This window comes from Leptosomus discolor, chromosome 2 (genome assembly GCF_034619465.1).
Source record: "Leptosomus discolor isolate bLepDis1 chromosome 2, bLepDis1.hap2, whole genome shotgun sequence".
NCBI lineage: Eukaryota > Metazoa > Chordata > Aves > Leptosomiformes > Leptosomidae > Leptosomus > Leptosomus discolor.
Window position 1 is genome coordinate 90,155,276 of NC_141392.1, and position 7,274 is coordinate 90,162,549.

Consider the following 7,274-nt stretch of genomic DNA (forward strand, 5'->3'; position numbering starts at 1 on the left):
TCATGTCATATGGACATAGTCCAGACAGAGGGCTTTCCAGAGCACCTGAGAAGACAGTTATGGTTTCAAAATAATGTTAATTTGGATGTTGTGAAACATAAAAAAGCAGAAAAGATTGAACCCAAAAGATGTAAAACTAGCAGGACAAAATTCCCAAGTGTGAGAACTCTCGGGATTCATAACGTTCCTTCAAGGACTGCTGCAACTAATCAAGGGGTCAAGCTTCAAGCTGTTTGGCTGCAATCTCACTTCCAGACCAGCCTCACTTTGAAGCTACATTTCCAGCTATCTGAGAAGCTCAGTCACAAATATTTACTCTGGGAATTATTGATCCCCAGACTGGACAGAGAATTTAGGAACCCACAGCCAGAGCTCCTGAAGGTCCAAATCAGGATCAATATAACAGCATTCTTGAAAAGTGTCAAAGAGCTCCTTTTTAGCACATCTGACTTCATCCAGCCCTCATCCAACAGCAGCTTAGCTCCTCCAGGCTGGGTGAGGAAGAAGCAGCTGTGCATGCTGGCTGCAGGTGCAGTCACTTCCAGCCCTGGAGGGACGGAGGTGCTGCAAGTCATTACAAGCACTTAAAGGCAGCCTGCTTTTCTCTTCGTGATGTGATCCCTTCAGCTGCTTCTGCTACCACATTCTAGGGGAGCCGAATTATACATGCGCTGCATTGTGTCCTTCTGGGGAATACTGTCAGTCAGTCACAGCTCAATCTCTCACACTTGTGCGCAAAAGCACACACACCACTTAAACCTTCTACTACCTGATTCTCCAGTACATTCCAAAACATTTGTCATAGTATTTCTTAGATGCAAAAGTTGTGTGGAATTTTTTTTCCAAACATACGATAAACACTTTTTCCATATTCTAGCTTCCACTTCTTTGAATACTGCTAAAAATTAATGGGATTCTGAGCAAATCAAAATGATTGTCACCATGAGCCATTCCACTTTGAGCCTGATTTCCAATCACTTTAAGTTTCCCATGACTTCATTTGAAGTTATGACATTGGATGACTCTTGGACGTAGAGCCCTGAATGACTGGCAGCAGCTCAGAGATACAAATAACTAGAGATGCACTTATAAGGGCTCTCTTTAACAGAGGTTTCTGGTATTTCCAAATATTCTGGTTCAAGACACAGTCCCAAGTTTCTGGAATTTTTGATGAAAAGAGTAGTGAGGCTTTCCCCAGTTTTATGGGATAGACTGTGGGATCACACCGAAAAAAGGGACTATGGGAAAACTTGGACACCAGAGCAGCCTTCATGAAGCTGACTGATCTAGTAGTGCTGGAGTCCTGGGGTCATTGTTTCTTTGGCAGCCCCCAGGGGAGCTGCAGGAGCAAGGAGAGCAAACAAGAAGAGCTCCCTAAAAGCCTTTCCTATGTTACTGAAGGATTCATGAACAGTGAGAGTATAACTTTTCAGCTTTAAAAAACTGTCAGATTTTATTTCCCTGAAATCTTCCTGACATGATCTAAAAATAATTGTTGCAATGCAAAATTGTCGTAGAAGGCTGGAAGCAATCCTGTAGTTCAACTACCATATTATTTTAATCAGGTGAGAACCTGATCTCTTACTCAATTCCTACAAATGCTCGTATCTGCAGCCAACACATCAGCTGGTAGGAATCCTTTTTACCAGAGGTAATCACAGAGACAGGCTAGGGGCAGGGAAAAAAAAATAATTAAAGATAATTGAACTTATAATTAAAACAAAACCATGTCTAGTCACAGAAACGTCTGTACATGATAGAAACAACATTTTCTTCTTTTAACAAAACACAAAACACAAAATGGTACAGGCTACTTGCATAGCAATGTCATCCACATTCATTGCAACACATAACCTGGCCAGTGCCACAGCAGAGAGGAACTTGCTCAATGCATGTGCAGTTACTGGGCTCGAACCCAGCGCAACAATGCACTCTTGGTCTCATACAAATGCACCACCTGTGAAAGGTGCCAAGGTGTTCTTGTAGTCATGAGGATCAATTGGTACCAGGAATGGATTGTGAAATGATTAGTTGCAGAATGGATTGTGAAATAATTAGTTATACAACACACTTTTCACCCTCCTGAGAAACCTGTGATATTGATATTTGTAAAGGAGGAAGTATTACAGGCTTGTAGCTTGAACAACTGCAAAGAATGTCACTTCTCTGGAGTTGTTTCTAGTTTACCTTGTTAAATACAGTGATATTCCTCGACACACATCCCCCCCAAATTAATATTCTCTCACTTAAAACCCTTAAAATACCTTAAAATTCTGGGCTGAGGGTCTTTTGTTATTTCCTGTTGGTACTGACCTGCCTTGTGTAGTGTGCCTGAACTCAGGTATCCCATCTCTTAATTACTCAACTTCACAAATCTTTATTCTGATTCTTTACTCAATGATTATTTCCCAATTTTACACAAAATACAATGATTTAAGTGGAGGAACAGAGGGGACACTTAAAAGGTGCTTTAAGATCAAATACCTTGTTTTGAGGAGGAATGCACCTTGGATTCCTGTTTTCTTGGGCAAATGTTCTTAGCATGAGATTCTCTCCCTGGAAATGGTCCACTTTCAAATGGGATACATTGTTTGTAAGAGGGGGCTCACTGTTAGCCTGCAGACTGGGACATCACCGGAGAGGTGTGACACCTGGCCTCCAATCCTCAGTCCAGAGAGCGTTCCCTTATCTACACAAAGTGAAGACTGCAGGTACACACCTCCACTCTGGCTTGATACTGAGCCATTCTTGAACGAGCTGGGAGTTCAAATCTATTCAGGTTAAAGTAGTTTGGTTTGTATCTGCATAATTTTAGATAGTTGTTGCAACAACTAAACTGCTAGAGAAACAAACAGTAAATTCTTCTTCAGAATCTTGGTGAGTCTGCACTGCAATCCCCTTCTAAAGTTGTTTGGCAAATTCCTGCTTAAATCGGCTTATAAATTTAAAATTTCAAAAATTGCATCTCCTATGCAGAAGTTCATTAAAACTCACAGGCCCCATAGGGACGTGAGTATTTTACAGCACTGTTATTACGTTTAAATACTTCTTTTAGAAAATACTCTTTTTTTTTTTCAAAAAATGTGTTGTGTGAAATATTAGTTTTTAACAGCAGTATTTTCATAATGACTACATTCTTCATTTTTTCATGTTGATATCTTGCTTATAAAGCCTAGGTTTTGGTATCTTGCCTTTAAAGCTTAGGCATCCCTAAGCACTTACAGGGAAAAGACTCAAAAGTATACGTACAAGAAGCTAGCTCATTAGAAACCAAAAAAAGAGGAAAATCCATGGGACCGGGAAAGCAGACAATACATCATGTAAACTATAGTTGAAAAGACTTTGTTTAAGTTGACTTAGAAAATCATATTTTCCAAAGCAATACCCATTTCTTCCTCCACAGAGAAAAAATGCTTTCTGAAAAAAATAAAACCAAAAAACCCCACAACTTTGATTCTGAAAAAATACCTTCATCCCATGAGCACAGAAATGACTGAATTTCCAATATCATATTTTAAAAATGTCAGTTTTAGAAGAAGGCAAACAAAGTACTTACAAGGAAGTCTCATAACTGGAAAGTAGAGCTGCTGCTATGTCTGTTTGCCCTTAACTGTAAGGACATTTAGGACATTTTAGGTGAAAAAATTTCTCTTTCTGAGTAAAGATATGTAGATGAATTTATGTCTCTGTTCAAAAGAGATTTTTTGTGAAAGGCTTCTATCTTCAGCTGCTCGCATTTTGTTTTAATGACTGAATTTTGTTTTCTTTTTTGTTTTGCTTTGTTTTGGTTTTTTTTTATGTTTTCCCTCCTGTAAAGTGTTGGCATAAATGACTGGTAGACTGAACTTGGCTGGCAGATGTTTTTCACATAACTCCATTGCCCAGCATAAGAAATATATATTTTTACTATGAGATCATGGGTGTTCTGTGTACCTTTCATAACTATTTAACTTACTTGGGCAATGCTATAAAATATCTTTTTGGCTTTTTAGAATTGGACTCATCTAAAGGATGTCTGGCTTTCATTTGAGTACAAGTCTGCAAATGCTGAACCTTTCTTGTCAAAGGGAATGAATGTACGAGACTGATCGCTGTTGAGGGCTGTTACTGACCCTCTCAAAGGTCTGATACTCCTTTAATTCTTATTATTTATTTTGTCATTTAAATCTCGTTTGCTGGGTTGAAATCAAGTGGCTATGTACCAGCTGATAAGCATTTCTAATTTCTTCTGTCTGCAGTTTCCAACCAAACTTGTATTTTTCCACTTAGATATGCTTAACTCTCTTGTTTCAAGTCTTAAAAGGTACAGATTAGCAGGCTGCTGGGTTTCTTTGAGCTTCAGGCTGTTCTTTAATTCTTCGCTAAATTCCTTTTAGATGTTTAACATCTCATAGAATCATAAAATAATTTTGGAGATCTTCTTATCTAACTCCCAGTTTTAAGGAGTTAACTTACGGTTTCCCTAGAGCTCTCAGAAAAATTACTTTCTTTTCTTCCCCCCACCCTTTCCCCTTCTAGCCTTCCTATTCCACTTTAAAAGCTCTATGGACATTCTTCTTGTGTATAGCTACATCTACCATGTCCAGCATCAAGAACGTGACCTTGTGGTGATGAACCTGTTTTCTCACTGAAGCATTGCTACCTCCGCATTTTCCCCTTTCTTTTCCCCTAATTTTGCTCTTTGGATTGTTTTAGTAGGAATGAGCTTCTCAGAAGCTAAAGGGCAAATTCTAGGGAAGATGGGATAAAAATATATGGCAACATGTGAAAACTAAACTTCAAAGTAACTGTAAAACGAAGTACTTTTGTGGTTTTTTGCCTACTGTACCTCAGCCCACATATAAGGCACAGCAATTGTCAATTCATTCCACCCTACAGATATTCAAGAAAAAGTGAGCTCTACTTCAACAATGTGATACGTGCCTTAGGAAAAATATTTTTTAGTATGTTTCCCTTAATACAGTGCTCAGGATATACTAAGGAACTGCCCATGCTGCAGTTTGTATTGTGGGAGGTGTTATGAGTTAATAGTGTCAACAACTGTCTGTGAATGATTGGTGTAACAAGACCTTAATAATGTTTAAAGACTATGTGCTAGCTAGGTAAAAACTGTCTTTTGTTCTATTTAGGCAGCCACACAGAATGTTGCATAAGCTGAGTTTGATAACAGTTTTTGTAAAACATACGTGTGAAAGGAATGCAAAGGAGCAACTCAGATGACAAAAAAAAAAGTAGAAGGTGAAATGGAATGTGGTCAGTCTGGATTAGATAGGAGGCTAGAAAAGCTTCTCCTGAGTACTAGTTATCAGCTCAAATCTCCACTGCAATTTTCCATTCCACTTGCAACATACAATGTATTCACAGTGGCATAAAACTGGGATTACGTGAAATCAGTCAGTCTCTGTCATTTTCTTTTCATTGTAGGCATTGAGAAAAATCAATTTCCTCATAAAGGATCTTCAAATTGCATGTTGTTACAAGAAATGGAAAAAAAAACTACTTCAGAAAATACTGTTGTGTTAGTAAATATTGTCTCATTTAGCTGTGAATAAGACCTGGGCAAAGCTTTCACTGCAAAACTCCAAACATCTGTTTTTTAATTCTATTAAAATCCAAAACTCAGCACACGTTCTTCGAAAGTTTTGCTGAACTTCACAAGCATTTTTGTATTATGAAACATAGTCCTGAGGAAAACTGTCCTGATTTGTGGTTTTGAATGGATACCATGTAAAATCTCTGGATTTTTTACAAGATTAGGTGAAACTTGGTGATTTTGACAGGAGATTTTATTTGAATTACTGGATTCTGACATCAGCAAAGACAGAAAAGTCAGTGTTTCTATGGTTTATATGGATTACAGTCAAAACCCACCCAGGGTGAGTAGAAAGACAAAAAACCCAGTAAAAGAAGATTAGCAAAATATAAGATAAGAACTCATTTAAAGTTTTCTGATTCTACCTTTTTCCACAGTTTGTCCTGGGAAAAGCCAACTGGGAAGAAAGAGAAGGAAAAATAAAAGAAAGAGAAAACAACCAACAAAAAGCCCCCAGCAGTAAGACATTGAAAGCTTTTAAGAAAAAGTTTTGCCCAGTTCTTATCTGCAGCTTGGGTATTAAAAAATCCCTACAGTGATGATTTTGAGGGTAGTGGATCACTGGAACAGGTTGCCTAGAGAGGCAGCGGAAGCCTCATCCCTGGAGACATTCAAGGTCAGGCTTGATGGGGCTCTGAGCAACCTGACCTCATCAGAGATGCCCTTGCTTATTACAGGGAGGTTGGAATAGATGGCCTTTAGGGGTCCCTTCCAACTCAATACATTCTATGATTCTGTGATTATCTGCAGATCTGTAAAAGTTAGGTTTTAAAAAGGTTAAAATACTGCCCAGCTCTTACTTCAGTCCAATAAGTCTATCCACATTTATTTACATCTAAATTGAATTAACTTATGTATGTGCATTATCGATCTACCATGAACTTCATGTACGTGTTTACTTCTCACTATATACGCGATGTTTGTGTTTACTTACGTTTCTCAGCATTCAAATACCAGCCCAGGAAACTGCTATACATACAAATCCCATAGTTTCCCAGAGCCATTTCCAGACTCCATGGATACTGATGACTACAATAGAACAGGTCTCATCCAGACATTGCTGTCACCAGAGTGAGACAAAGAATCTGCCATCAGTTGGGATCTTACATATGTTTGTTCTTGCATGATGCATGTGTTTTATCAGCGTATTTGCCAGTCATAGCACAGTGCTCTTGTACCAATTTCAACTGCATTTATACAAGTAAATTTTTTAATTTCTTTTTTTTTTTATCAGTTCAAAAGAAAGTTGGCCATATTAAATGGAATAGGAATAATGGCATTGTCTTGCAGAATAAGTACTCTGCCAGGAAGAAACAGAATCAAGTCTTGTTTGACAGCAAATATTTCCCTTCACTTTTGCCACACCTTAACCCATACAAAAGTACCTTGATCTGGATATCAGAAAATGTCTAATGTGACTATTGATCTCAGATTTGACACAGAATTATTTTACCTGTAGAATGACACACTCTGCTGTGTCAAGTTGCTTTTATACTGCAGAAATATTCTCATTTTTTAAAAAAATCAAATATCTTTTCTAATTTTTCTCTAAACCTCATTTTGAATCAATGCTGTACTGAGGATGATACTATAGTCTCAAGACAAAATTTGTCTGTATGTCTTTACACAGGAACAATACCTTGACTTGTCTTTCCTCTGTCTCTCCTCTCTCACCTTTTGT